General features: G+C 47.9%; 1 long non-coding RNA gene across 2 annotated transcripts; it reads right to left on the bottom strand.

Annotated features, from left to right (window-relative positions):
* Positions 1-9,238: 9,238 nt before the first annotated feature.
* Positions 9,239-10,957, bottom strand: LOC146433616 (uncharacterized). Of its 2 annotated transcripts, none has more exons than XR_014853598.1 (3): positions 10,829-10,957; positions 9,798-9,907; positions 9,239-9,384 (listed from the first exon to the last, which is right to left on the bottom strand). It is a non-coding gene; the product is annotated as an uncharacterized LOC146433616 (long non-coding RNA). The 2 variants fall into 2 exon arrangements; XR_014853597.1 differs by lacking the exon at positions 10,829-10,957 and adding an exon at positions 10,652-10,818.
* Between the last annotated feature and the right edge of the window lie 4,416 nt (positions 10,958-15,373).

Genomic DNA, 15,373 nt, shown 5'->3' on the forward strand with positions numbered 1-15,373 from the left:
ATCTTCCTCCTCACACCTCATTTATCTCTAGAAAAGCCCTCACAAGCCTGTGGATCAGATCTGCTACTCCAAGGCAACTTTGCACTCACTTTGAAATTATTCTAAATTAGATTAAATTACCCCAGAGCTGTGATTTGCTTCCATCAGTTTTGGTTTATGGGTCAAATTGGTTTGAACTCAGCAGTAGAAAAATTTCTCTTTTTATTTTTTTGGTGGATTTATTAGAATGTTTTGCTTGTTTTTAATTTCTGTCTTGGGGTTCCCAAGTCAAATACATTTAAAAAACAACAGAAAGCAGGTTATTCCTTTTGTTCTTCCACTATCCCAGGCTGCTCCAAGTCCCATCCAGCCTGGCCTTGGGCACTGCCAGGGATCCAGGGGAGCCCAGAGCCAATCTTCCACCCTTAAATTAGCAGTTTATCCTCAGCTTTACCCCAAAACACTGACTTATGCAGAGGTGACACTGAAAAAAATCGAAGAAATGCATAGAAATACCCAAAAGGGTCTCCAAAACCATCTTCATTCCTAACCATTAAAGCTGAGAAAACACAAACAGACCCAAATATTTCAGCCATTTTCTCTCCAGCCAAGGGAGAGAGAGGTGCAGCCATGCAATTAAACACTGCCCTGACTTGCTCAGCAGCCCCAATTTAGAAATTGGAAATGTGCTTTTTGGCACGTGCAGCTGAACACAACTGCAGGAGCCAAGCTGGCAGAGAGCTGGGTGTACCTGCGAGCAGGTGAGTCACGGAAAAGGGATGCTGCTTCCCAAAAATATGCACCCAAAGTGGAGGGACCTTCCCAAATCCAGCCCTCCTGGGCAGCTGGAGAGCTTTAGGGAATGGGAATTTGTCTGAGGGATGCTTTGTATAACTGGGAGAATGGACAAGAGGATATCACAGCCCTCTGGGTTTGCTTTTAGGGCTGGAATTAGGATCTGTGGAAGGAACCCAACGGGGCAGGTGGAGATGGGCCAGGCTGGGTCAAGGAGGGTATTGTGTCTGAAGGAGAGAGGAATGTGATACAATAGAGACCTTGGCAGCAGAGGGGAAAACCGTTTAGATTGAAATAAAAGATAAAAAAAGACCAAAGAAGGAAGGAAGATAGGAAACCATTGCAGCCCATCTGGAGGAAATCAGAAAGCAGCCAGGAATACTGATGTGGATAAAGAGCCCATGGAAAAGCTGGGATGTGGTGGGGAGAGCTGGGATGCTGCACAGGGCTCTCCCACCTGCTGGACTGCAGGTTTTCCTTGCTTTTTGAAACCTTTTTGAAAAGTTTCTGACCCCCAGCCAGCATTTCTCCTGCTCCCTGCAGCTCTGGAGGCCATGAGGACATGGGGCAGTGTGCTCCTGGTGCTGCCACCACCCTGAGGCCACTCGGGGACCCAGACCCTGATCAGACAACCCCTCTGGGTTCAGCTTTTTGAGAAAAGGGATTTAAATCCTGCTCAGTTCCCCAGGATGGTTCAGGGGAGGTGGGGAAGGAGCACTGACCTGTGAGGCTGTGGTGATGCTCATTCAATCCCACTGGAAATACAGCACAGCAAGAGGGACTTTTCCAGAGGAAAAGTGCTTTTCCAGCATTTTCCAGAGGGACAGGATGCACCAGGATTGCCTGCCCTGCTCCCTCCTGGACATCTGGAGGCAATATGCTGGGGGAGGTCAGCAGCCCCACACAGGGGGGGAAAAAATCCATTGAAAACGACATTAATAAAGTCCCAAACCTTTAGAGGGATGGAGAGCAGAGGATGATATAATTTCATTAAAATGAACTCTGCGTTTGGAGAGTTTGGCAGCTTCAAAGCCCTGGCCCTGCTGTGTTTTGGGGAGGAAAAAGCCCCCCTGGGGTCACCTCCGTGCTGTGGTCAGGTTGGCCAGTTCTGCACTGCAGCCTCAGACAAACTGGTGCCATTTTCACATGGAAAAAAAAAAACCCACAAGGTTGGAATGATGGCAAGGAGCTGATAGGGCCATGGGAAGGGAGAAAAGCTGCAGATGTGCTTCCCATCAGGATCAGGTCAGGAGAGCCTGGAAATTCCTCAAACATCACAGGCAGGTGCTGGAATTGCATTGGAAATCCTCAGTGCTGACTTGCATGAGGCCAAAAATAAAAAGATTTTATAAAATAGGGAGATAAAAATAGATTAAAAATAGGGAGAACATCTGGAAGGAGACACCCCAGGAAGGCATCAGGAGCAGGAGAGAAGAGCTCTTGGTGTTTGGGAACAAGGCTGGCACCAAGATCCTGGGGAAAAAATGGGCAAAGACAGCTGGGGCAGGAGGAGAAACCTCAAGGAGGTTTGGAATATTCTCCCAAAATAATGGATAATGTGAGAAAAGCTGGGTGAGGTGATCCTTGCAAAACCCTGAGCTGAGGGAACCTCAACCCCTGTGGTCCAGACCCCCATTCCTGTGTTTCCATTGCAACAAATTAAAAAAAACCCCAAACACCCAGATAAAAAAATTATACACACAAATAAAAATCATACGCACCAAAAAAAAACCAAAACAACATACATGCACAGAAAAAAATCATACACACAAATAAATTAAATCACTCACACAATGAAAATAAAATCCTACATGCAAAGAAAATCATGCAAAAAAAAAATTTTTTTAAAAATCATGCACTATCCCAAGGCAAGCCCAGTGCAGAGCTGGGGTGTGGAGAACTTTGGAAAGTCCAAACTTTAGGAAAGCAGGAGCTTGGGGTGGTTTTGGGGGGAGTTAGTGCCTGTGGAGGAGGAGGCTGGGGTTATTTCTGTCTGGCTGTGGCTGGGTTGGTGCTCTGTTTTGGGCTGCCCTATTCCCCAGAGCTCCAAACTGCTCATTTGGGGTTTTGTCAGCTGGGGCAACACCTTCTTTAAGAAATGCCTTTGGAAAGCAGAGCCAATCCATTTCTGAACCCTGGATCTGAGCTGACACCACAAAGCCAGGATTACTCCATAATATTCAGGGTTTTTTTCCCAATGCCACGAGGAAAGGGCTGCTGGGGGTTTCCCAGCTGGGTCTCCACAACAAGGAAAGTCCCTGGGTCAAAATCTTAATTTTGACAGAGGCAATCCCACACAGCTCTGAACTCCATTGTTAGGAATTTTTGTTGGATGCTCTGTTCCCTTCCCTTCCCTTCCCTTCCCTTCCCTTCCCAAGGATCTCAGGATCTGCAGGAAAGGAACGTGGAGCTGGCTGGAAACAACTTGAGTTTGGCCAGCCAGACCTTCACAAACTCCAGCTCTTAGAAAACAGCCCAGGACTGGGATTTGGTTTTAGGTCATTGGGATTTTTTAGGTCTTTTTTTTTTAAATCCATTAAAATGGTCGTTATTTATCCAAGTAGATTCACAGCAGTTCTAGTCGAGCTGCAATTGTTGGAGTTTTAAACTGTGCCCAGAGAAATCACCCTCTGCATCCAGGGAGGGCTTTAAGCTCCAACTTGTCCCCTTAAAGCCACTTGTGTGACACTTTAAGGCCACTTTTATATTTAATTTACTATATAATAATAAATTAAATATATTTATGCATATGAGCCACAGCTCGTATTTCAGCCCAGTCTCTAACACAGACCCTAAAAACAGGAATATTTGGGGAATCCCACAGCAACACAACTCCCTCCCAGCACTCCCAGCCCCTTTTAGCAAATGGCTTTGTTAGAGGGAAGGAACTGAGCTCTGTTTTTTGCTGGGGTGAGGATCCTGCTCTGCTGCCAGATGTGCAGCTTTCCTGCTCTGGAGGAGTTCTGATGTGCAGGAGAACAGCTCTGGGTGATGGATCACAACTGTCCTGGACGATGACACCAGGAATTGAGCTCACATTGGGGGCTGGCTGCATCTGCCAAAAAGCTGCAGAGAGGAGCACAGGGCAGCTCCCTGGGATGTTTGGCTGCACTTGGGGAGGAGGCTGGGGATGGGGCAGGATGGGATCAGCCAGGATCTTCGTGGGGAAGAGAATTTCTCCAGGAGATGAGGGTGAGGGAAGCTCCACAATCCCAGCTCTCAGTGGTACTGCCTGTGGAGAAATCAGAGCATTGCCAGGGGGATTGAGCTGGGATCTCCCTGAGATCCTGCTGGGGTAGGGCAGGAGCTCTGGGAAATGTGAGGAGAGCTCAGGGAACACTGCAAGGATCACAGAATCTCCTGAGCTGGATGGACCCACAGGATCATTGATCCAACTGCTGCCCTGCAGATTCCCCAACAATCCCACCCTGGGCATCCCTGGCAGTGCTGGCCAAACCCTCCTGGAGCTCTGGCAGCCTCAGGCTGTCCCCATTCCCTGGGCATCTGTTCAGTGCCCAGGGGAAGAACCTTTTCCCAAAATCCACCCTCACCCTGCCCTGCCCAGCTCCAGCCTCTCCCTCCCCAGTCCTGTCCCTGCTCCCACCATCCCAGGCTGCTCCAAGCTCCATCCAGCCTGGCCTGGGGCATTCCAGGGATCCAGGGGCACCACAGCCCCTCTGGGCACCCTGTGCCAGGGCCTCAAACCCTCCCGGGGTGGAATTTGTTCCTAGAAATCCCTGCAGACATGCTGGCCTATAATATCCCCTAATCCATTAATCCAAACCCGATGTATGACATGATCAGCTACATGTGCATGCCTGTATAATTCAATTTTCGTCATTTATAAACACAGCCCTTTGTTGTAGCAACTGCTCCTGCACACGTTATGGAAAAACATAAATCAGCAAAATAATAGGATTGACTCCCACTCCCAGCTTTCCTTTCACTCCCTCAGGAGGAGCTAAACCCCTCAGCAGCTTCCCCAGCTATTTGGGAGGCCCTTTGGCCAGCCAGGCTCTACCAGAAAACCTCCAAGAGCAGCTGAAAATGAAAGGCCAATTTCTCCATCCCACCAGTGCTCCCACCTGCCTGGAAGATGCTGAGCAGCCCCCAAACCTCAGATTATTATTTTTTCCAGATGCTCCCCTAGTGTAGGGCTGTCTGCATGCCTTGGAACCATTAAAATTCCAGCCCAGGGGTGGATCTCTCCTTTTGCCATTCCCTGTCCACATCCAGGAGGGGAGAGCCCAGCAGCAGGGTGGAAGGGCTGGGGAATGGGCAGAGTGGGAAAGAGGAGGAACATCTGAAAAAGGGCAGGAGCTGGGAAATATGGCAGAACATCTGGGAGAAGTTAAATTCCCATTCCTCGTGGCTGCCAACAGCTGGATCTTGTGTTCAGCTCTTCCCTTGCAGGGACAGCCAGGCTGAGAGGCTCCTTTGGGAAAAACAGATGGATGGAGTTGGGATCAGCCCGGCTGGAAAATCACTGAGGGAGCAGCAGAGGGAAAAGGAGGAGGATTTTGTGATTCCTGCTGGATTCCTGCTGGATCCAGGCTGTGCAGATGAGGCTCTGTGCCCCAGGGGATCAGCAGTGCAGATCCATCCCTGCTGTGCCTGGGGAGTGCTGCAGGGATCAGAGAAATAAAATAAATAATACATAAATAAATAAAATAAAAAATACATAAATAAAGAAAATGAGAAAGAAATAAAATAAATAATAAAAGGAAGCTGCCAGGCTCCTGGGGTTTGATTCCTGATCCTCACACTCCCACTGCAAACCATCCTCTTCCACTGTTTCTGTGCTTGGGGAGAAACTTCCTCCCAGCCTCCTGGCAAATGGAATTACAACATGCAGCTACAGAACCATGGAGCTCAATCCAGCTGCATCTCCAGCTCTTTTCCATGACATTCCTCTGCCACTCTTGCCTTTGCCAATCCCAGTGCAATCCAGTATCAAACACATCCTGCCCCAAGCCCCAGCTCACTGCTGGCATGCAGGAAAAGCCTGGAGAAACTGCAGACAGCCACAGGGCTCATGGCTGCCAAGCTGCTTTTTCCAGGTATTCCATCAATCCAAGAAAAAGCGAGGAGATTTGCTGGATTGTAAAAAGTTCCTTCGGATATTTCCTGAAATCAAGCAGCCCTGCAGAGTTAGCAGTGACTCCTGGATTGCAGCTAGCTGGCATCCTCCAAATCTGCTCAAACGGCTGGGAAGTGTCTTCCTGGGGAGAATCCAAAGATGACAGGAGAATATTTCTCAACCCAGTTAGATTGCACGGGGATTATGAATAATACAGACATTTTTGGGCTCAGAGAACTCACTGGTAAAGCCAAATCACTTCTCTGACTGTGGCCAAGCACATTCTCCCTGCCTGGAGTTTCCTAGGGATATTTAGGAATGACCTTTCAGATCTCAGCCTGTGTTTGTGTGACCTAGAAAAACCAAGGTAAGGCAGAGATTTGTCACATTTAGCTATGCAGCAGAACTCTGGGGTTGTTTTGTGCTGGCTTCTGCCAGAGTCACTTGTAAATTGTGGTTTATTCAGAGTTGCCCTTTTTCTTCCCAAACTCCACCAAAAAAAATTATATTATACCATACGATATTATACTATATTATACTATACTATATTATACTATTATATATAGTATATATATAACATACTATACTATACTATACTCATACTATACTACAGTATATTATATTATACTCTATTCTATATATAATATATATAATGATATATAATTTATATATATATAAACACATACCTGTATATAAATATATAAAAATATATAAATACAATATATAAAAGATATCATATAATAATGTATGATAATATACTATATAATATTATGTATCTCTATATAGATATCTATATCTATATATATATATATATCCGTCAGGCTCTATGGATGGTTAATTTGATTTCCATGCATTTTAGCAATGATCAGGACATTCCCAGCAGCTGTTTGAGGAAAAATGAGAACCCAAGTTGTTCCATCCATGGATCATCACCTCCCCACCAGGATGATCCCACCAGGATGATCCCACCCCAGGTGCTGGAGGATGGACCAGCCCAGTGCCCTGCTGCAGCTTTGGGTTTCTCCTGCCCGGGAACAAAGGGTTTGTTGTTTGCTCAGACCTTCCCCTGAACTCTTCCACTTTAACCCTTTCCCTGCACCCTCCCTGGGCAGGACTGAGCTCTGCTCTGCAGGGAGGGAGGAATTTTGGTTTTTCCAGACTTGGTTTGGAATAAACACCCAGGGTCTTGTTTGGAGCCTGCAGGAATATCCCACACGAGTCCCTGAGCAGCCTGGGGACACAGCAGGTTGGGTTTGGGTTCTGCAGAGCTCCCAGGGCTTGGAATTGTCACATCTCACTGCAACAATCTTGGCTTTTCCTTCCTTCCTCCACTGGTGAAAATCAAGATAAATCCACAGACCTCACTGCCAGCCTGTGAGGTTTTTTCCCCCCTAGGGATGAACCCAACCTGTGCATTTCCAGCTCTGCTATTTCTGACTATTTACATTCCTGCAGCCTCCAAAATCAGCTCCTCACCCTCTCGGGCAGCAATTCAGGTCGAAATTACAATGTTGGGAAGCTGGTTGATGTCAGGGCTGCTCCAGGGCACAGTCCCCACTGCAGGCCATCCCACTGAATGAAAGCTTGTGGGATTGCAGGCAGAGCCCAAGCCAAGTCCTTGAGCTTCAGCAAACCAACATGTCCTGTAACCTCAGCCATGCCCTGGGAAATTCCTCTGGCAGCAGTGCTGCAGACAGAAATCCCAGTGGATTTTTGGGGAAGCTGCACCTTCCCAGAGCTGGAATTCTCCAGGGTGGATTTTTGGGGAAGCTGCACCTTCCCAGAGCTGAAATTCTCCAGAGTGGATTTTTGGGGAAGTTGCACCTTTCCAGGCTCTTTGTGCTCCACATCCAGCCCCTCCTGCTCTGACAAAACCCCAAAATCCCACTGGCAGAGGATCCTGTTGCCCTGCTCTGTATTTGCTGCTATTCCCAGCTTGAAACACAAAATATTTTCCCCTCCTGGGCTGTGAGTATCCAGGAATTCTCGTGCTGCTGGGGATGGGAATGCAGGGATTTTATTTCCTAATATAATCAGAATTAAATGCACAATTCCTGGCTGGCTAGAGACACACCAAGTGGGGAAAGGGAGTCGTGCTACTGACAGCAAGGAGTGAGCAAGGCTTGGCAAGGAGACTCCCGGGGGGAAAAGGCTCCATTTGATTCCCCACATGATAGATTTAGTGCCTGATTATTACAAATTAACCATCAATTGGAAGCCAGACAGTTTCCTGCTCGCGGGGCGGAGATGGAATATTAAGCCCTCGGAGCAATTATGAGGAATTGTTTCCATTTGGCATAAATCATCCTGCAGCCCCCATTATCTGCCTGCAAAAAGCACAAGTGCCTTGGCTGCTCCACATAAATAACTTCCTTGGAAATTGTTCTTGCAGGGCTCTGTGAGTGAGTGATGGGCTAATCCTGTTAGGAGATTTTAATGCCAAATTACACATTCAGCCTGGAATGATACTGTTGAAACTGCTCCACAGACGAGCAGCCTAATGGCAGTTTTTCACTGCAGACATTTTTCCCCTAATATCTCTGCCACAGGCTGGGCTGGCAGGGCAGACAATGCCAGCAGTAATCCATGGACAAAGCTCCTGCAGCACCAAACCCTTCAGATATTCCTGATTTTGGTTGGATTTCTCTGCACAGCCAGTGCAGGATTCAAAGGAGGGAGGAACTCATCCAAAAGTGCAGGAGGAACTTCACTGAAGGGTGATTTCTGTGTTTCTTCTGAAAAAAAAAAAAGCCAAAATATTCTTTATACCCCAGGTGTACAGATCCATTCAGGAATAGAAATGGATCAGAGAGAGAAATTTTGAATAAAATAATGAAATTTTGAATAGCTGCTGTTGGGTGAGCAGTGGAGGCAGTGAGATAAAACTGATAACCTCAACTTGGTCCAACTATTATATCAGACCTAATCTGCCTTTGTATGAGCTGCTATCAACTTATTTTGTCATATTTCACTATTTATCACAACAAACTTTGATTCACAAGTGAGAAAACCCACAGAAGTCAGTTTGCTTCGCAGGTAATTCAGTGTATAATCAGTAAAACCCAAAAGGCAGAGCTACAGAGCAGAACTTCACTGCCAGAACTGATGGCTTTAATTATTGTTTAAATTAATAGGATTTAATAAAATAAATAAGATCTCCAAATTTTAATTTTTTTTTGATCCATAATTAAAAATAAACCACAGTAAAATGTACAAAATGTATAAAAGATGGAGAGATTTAAATATTTTATTTCCTCCTTTTTTTTTTTTTAAATCTTGCCCAGGAAGGGAAAAGTTACTGAGAGACTGAGATTTTCTTCTTCACTAAATTAAGCTGTCACGGTAAATCAAAACCACATACACTGAATTAACCAGTGAGATGTCACAAGTGAATCAAAATCTTCATTAATTAAATGCTTCATAAAATCAACTTGCACTCAGGGCAGAGCTGAATGACAAAGTTTGCAGCAGGTTGGTGTCTGTGGCCAAACTTTCCTGGAGAGGATTTGCCACCAAGAGCCCTGCTGGAGCTGAAGGTATAATATCATTTATAATAATTAATAAATTATGTTATTCTGTTTATCCCCAGCTGGAGTGTGGCAGCCTGGCAGCTCCTCAGCAGCTCCACAGCAAAGTGGCTGCAATCCCTATTTAATGCAGATTTACCAACCCTCTGGGTTCAGCTGCAATGGCAATTCCCAGCAAAATCATCACTTGTGTGGGAATTTTCCTTCACCTTTATTTTCACTGCGGGTCAGAATGTTACCTCTTGTAACAACATTGAATTTTGAGGGGTTTTTAAGCTTTTCTGTCACCCAAAAAGCAATCCTGAGAGGTTCCTCTGGGTTTTACAAGGACAAATTTGGCACCATCGCTGGCACAGCCCATTCTGCAGCATTTTTGGGATTCTATCTCTTTTTCCAGACCCCATAAATTAACTCACCTCCTTTGGAGATGATATTTTCCTCAGTGAAGCATCCAGCATTTCCCTGTGCATTTCCACTGGAAATTCCAGATTTCCCTTTCGTTTGGGGCTCGCAGGAATTAATAAAGCTGCAATTAAAATCAATTTACAATGGTGAACTCTGATAGATTCAGCACTGGGATCGTTCCCAGGATCAATGGGAATGGCCATGGAGGGGATCCAGGTGTTGTCCTTTTTTCCCATTATCTTTTCCTTCCTCCCTGGCCCTCAGCTGATCAGATTCCAGGGAGTGGAATTGCTCTTTAATGTCTCTGTGGTGACTCCACAGCTCTGCCCATTGGCAAGGAGCACCAGGAATGGCAATTCACATTTATTCACATTCACCTGCAAATAAAAACTGGAATTGTGCTTGTGCCCTCTGTGCTGACCAACATCCTCCCAGGGCAGGCGAATTCCTCAATCCTCAAAAATATACTAAATATTACTCAATAATTTAGTCCAAATCTCCTCTAAACTTTCCCACCTCCTCATGGAACCCCTAAAACCAGGAAAATTGTTTTCTGCTCCCAGTGGGAATGTAGCTGGTGATCCATCAGGGAATGACAAGGGGAAGAGTCACCAGACCCACCAGGGGTAATGACAGCCAGCTGCTGTGCTGCTGGAGCCCAGTCAATAATTCACTGGCTATTCCTGCTGCAATTAACGGTGGGGAATCAGCAGGGCTTTCATGTGGCACCAGCACACATTTCCTGCCACATCAATTGCCATTTAGCCATTCCCAGGGAGTTGTGAGGCTCATCTGCCCGGCTGGGGTTGATCCAACAGCCTCTCCCTGCTTTATTCAGGGTTATCCCAACTTCAGGACAAAGTACCTGTGGGATATTTGCTGATGCTCCTTGTTCCTGATCCAGGGGAAGGGAATCCATCCAGATTTGGGGTTGTGCAAACTGCTGCACTCGAATACACTGAGAGAACAGCACTGTCTCCACCCAGGGGAGGATTCAGTACAGGCAGAAGGTAAAGAAATTGTAAAATTGCTCTGAACTCACCCAGCACACCAAAAAACGGTATTTTGTAAAAAGTGCTTCTGCATTGTGTGCTCAGAGCTGCTCAGCTGGTCAGATTTAAAGGCTCAGAGCCAATCTGCTGCAGAAGGGACACCTGTGGGAGGTGTTGGGGTGGCTGGGGACCTAAAAAATCCATTTAGGATGCCAGCTGGGACATCAGTGAGTTATTGCTGTCAGGAGAACAGGGAATTATTCTCAGGAAAACAAAATCAAACAGCAAACTGCTTCCCTGTCATGCCCCCAAATTTGGGGCTCTGCAAGAAATCCCTGTGGAGCATCCCAGGAGAATTCCTGGTTCTCTCAGAGCTGCAGGAGATTCTAAACTCCCTGACACTGCTCAGGGCTGCTGGCAGAGCCTCCACAGCCAAACAAGGGAGTTGGTGCCGGGATTTCAAAATCATTCAGTCATTCCTTGTTTCATTTTTTATTTAAATAAATAAAAAAATTAAAATTAAATAAATAAAAAATAAAAAAAAAAAAGGAAAAAAGAAAGCCAAAGACCAAAGAGGCAGGCAGCCCAACTCCAGCACAAAGCACTTTGCCTTGGGCGTCAATCTCATCCCGAATTGCTTCACACCTCTTTCTCCTGCTGGAGCCAAACGAAAGGTTTGTTTGATTTCCTCGCTCCCCAAACAGCCCCATAAAACCCTCACGGTACTCTCACCTCCCTGTCAAGCGCTATCTCTTTGTCCTTGGACGCTCTGAATTATTTACATATTTTACAGTTACAGCCTGGATAAAAGTGATCTCTCTCCCCCTCGGTGGGGCAGAGGTGGTGCTGCTCCTGCATCCCTTTGATCCTCCCGGGGGGTGTGGGGACAGGGACACCCTCTGGGGACAGGGACACCCTCTGGGGACAGGGACACCCTGGGGGGACAGGGACACCCTCTGGGGACAGGGACACCCTCTGGGGACAGGGACACCCTCTGGGGACAGGGACACCCGGGGGGAACAGAGACACCCTAGGGGGGACAGGGACAGGGACACCCGGTGGGGACAGGAGCTGCAGGAAGCGCTTTGAAGTCACCTGAGCTCGTGGCCAGCTTTTCCATCCCAGTGCTGGAAACTTTTCCATCGCAGTGCTGGGAAAATCAGGAATGTGGGAAGGAGCAGGTTAAGGTGAGCAGCTCAGAGGCACCTGTGCGGCAAACACTGCCCTGGGAGCTGCTGAACAAACCTTTCCTTGCCTTCCTGCACTGTGAACAAGCTCTGCTCTACCTAATTAACTCCTCCAAATGATTTTTAAACCTGTCTTTAATAGGAAATGTCACTGTCTTTTGAATGAGCTTCTCCTTCACCTTCCCCTGTGAAAAGCCGAGGAGCTTTCCTGGGGGGAGGTTTAGGTGGGGCTTAAATAGGATTTTAGGGAGAATTTTGTCATGGAAATGGCTGTGCATCCCTGTCCCAGCTGCCCAGGGCAGTGCTGAGTCCCTATGCCTGCAGGGGTTTCAGATCCCTGTGGATGTGGCGCTTGGGGACACAGGGCAGTGCTGGCCTTGGCAGTGCTGGGGGACACTCGGTGACCATAAAGGTCTTTTCCCACCCAAACAGTTCCGTGGTTCTGTCATTCCCCAGGCTGGTCAAAGCAGAACTAAACCTTTTTCCGAGGATGATCTCCCGAGAGCAGAGAGCATCCTCCCCTCCTTCCCTCCTGCAGCGGCGAGACCCGGGCAGGGACACGGCAGGGACACGGCAGGGACACGGCAGGGACACACAGCAGGGACACGGCAGGGACACAGCAGGGACACACAGCAGGGACACAGCAGGGACACGGCAGGGACACGGCAGGGACACACAGCAGGGACACACAGCAGGGACACGGCAGGGACACGGCAGGGACACGGCAGGGACACACGGCAGGGACACGGCAGGGACACGGCAGGGACACAGGGCCACCTAGAGGGGAACGGGGAGGAGGAGGAGAGAAGGAAAAGGAGAAGAAGGGGAGAGATGGAGAAGAGAGAAGGAGCGAAGGAAAGTGAGAGAAGGAGGAGGAGAGAAGGAGGAGGAGAGGAGAAGGGAAAGGAGAGGGCGAAGGAGAAGAGGAGAAGAAGAGAAGGAGAGAAAGAGAGGAGAGAAGGAGAGAAGGAGAGAAGGAGAGAAGGAGAGAAGGAAAAGGACAGAAGGAAAAGCAGAGAAAGAGGAGAGGAGAAGGAGAGAAGGAAAAGGAGAGAAGGAGGAGAGAAGAAAAGGGGAGAAGGAGAATGAGAAGGACAAGCAGAAGGACAAGGAGAGAGGGAGAAGGAGAAGGAGAAGGAGAAGTCAGGAGCTCTCTCAGCCACCCCTGCAGCCCCAGTGGCACCTGCAGCACCCGGAGAGGTTCCAAACCTCTCCTCAACCCCAGCGACAAAAGCAGAGCCAAGTCCAGAGAGAAGCTGCGGCTGGGAGGTTTTTCCACAGGGATTGGTTAACCGGGGGTGGGAATTGTCCCTGGATGTCACCCGGGGACAGCCCTTCCCAGGGAGCGGCTGTGCCCGGGACAGGCTCGGCAGAGCAAAGGGCACAGATAAAAGCTCGTAAAGAGGTGTGAAATCCAAAGTTCAGCTCCGTGTCCATCTCCCTGCGCTCGGGAAAATCCGGAGCTGGGTTCCATCCCTGGAAAAGCCGCTGGGAGTTTCCAGCTGGGGATGATTCCCATGGATGGCAGGGAGGGATGTGCCCTGCTCCAGGCTGAGCTCAGCCCAGCTCCCCTGGCCTGGGGGTTCTTGGTGCTCCCGGCTGGGATTCCTTCCAGAGCCTATCCAGGGGGTGCTGCCCTCCTGCCCTGCAGTTATTCCCTTTTCCAGGTGTCCATCCAGAGGTTTTTCCCTTTTCCAGATATCCATCCAGAGGTTATTCCATTTCCCAGGTGTCCATCCAGAGGTTATTCCTTTTTCCAGGTGTCCAGGCACAGGTTATTCCATTTTCCAGGTGTCCATCCAGCTCAGGATGCAGCTCACCCCCTGCTCCTCACCCCACCCAAGGCATCACCACCCAGCAGAGACAACAAAACACTCAAAATGCAAAAACTCCTCCCGAATTCACCTGGAAAAGTGGATTTCTTGGTAAATTCTGATGCTGCTGCTTGGCTGCAGTGCAATATTCCCATTGCATGATCCTCGTGGGATCTTTGCCTTCCCCAGAGGATCTCAGGCACATCCCAGTGGTGCTTTGAAACCAGGAGGATCAGCAGGGGAAAGGGGAATGGATGATCCTAAACCAAGGATCCCAAACCAAGCCAAACCATTTTTCCATTTTAAATGCAGCCCCAAATTTGTCATGATCCACGGAGCTGCAGCTGTTGGGAGCACAGAGGAACATCAGCCTCACACGGGCTATAAATAGGGAAATATTTGCATAACAAGTTGCAGAATAATGTAATAAATTATGTTTTTCATCTGTCTGACAGTTCTGCCTCAAATCTGCACATTAATCCATTTGAACTTTTCTCCCAAACTCCCCTGGCTGGTTGATTTTTACCCTTCCCAGGGCTCTGCCTGACACTCCACAAGGATGAAATCTCCCTGCCAGCATTATCAACATCCACAATTCTCAATATTCCCCATCCTGCCAGCAGCATCCCCATTTGCTCTGTTATGGCTGTGGCTGACAGAGCTGCAATTTTTGGGTTTTTTGGGCTAAGTGAGCCCAGATGCTGCAGCACAAACAGGGCACAGAGCTGTGGGGGAAATAGGGCTATTTTTAAATGGGGTTTCTGACTCATTGGCAGCCAGTTGGTGATGTCATGGACCTCGAATGTCAGAAAATCCCAATTCTCCAAACCACCAAACTCTTGCTTTGTGTACTGCAGTGAGGGGGAAAGAAAAGAACTGTGGAAATTTGTATTTTTCACATGTGGCTGGAATGGTTCAGCTTATGAAACAACAGCCTGAGGGGTTGTGGGGAGCTTTGTAGGTTTGGGGTGGAAATGACCTCAAAGATTATTTAGTTCCAAGTCTCTCCTTAAGGTGCTGACAAATCATTTTCATTGTCACCTGTTCCCAACAAAACCAGATTTTAAGGGAAAAAGCAGTGGAGGACAGTGAAACCAAGTGTGGTGAGCTGTCCATGCCCAGCCTCCCCTCTGCTGGCCTCCCTGCTCCTGCTCCAGAGCAGGAAGGGATTTCCTGGCCAGGATTTCACACGTTTCAGCCTTTCTGCTCCATTTTTCAGGAGATCACATAAGAAGCTGCAGCTCTCTGGTGCCTCCTGGGCTTCCTCCAGTTCTCCCAGTTCCACCTCAGCTCTGCTCCCTTGGGATCTCCCAAAGACATCCCACATTCCCCATGGTTTTGGCAAAAAAAAAAAAAAAAAAAAAAAGAAGATTTTCCCCTCACTGTGTTGAGGTTCAAGTTCTCCTCCAGGTCTAACTCTCGAGGGGAAAACCTGCTGCCAAAATTCCCTTTTTTAGATTTTTCCTTCCCTGATTTAGACACAGAATCATTTGAAGCAAACCAACATGATGCTCTTTGGGTTTATATTTTATAACCCTTTGGTTTGGGTCAAAGTAAACTCCCAGCAGGAATTCCAGGAGAATTCCCTTCTCTG

This window comes from Lichenostomus cassidix, chromosome 8 (assembly GCF_008360975.1).
Source record: "Lichenostomus cassidix isolate B80296 chromosome 8, HeHo_3.0, whole genome shotgun sequence".
Classification (NCBI taxonomy): domain Eukaryota; kingdom Metazoa; phylum Chordata; class Aves; order Passeriformes; family Meliphagidae; genus Lichenostomus; species Lichenostomus cassidix.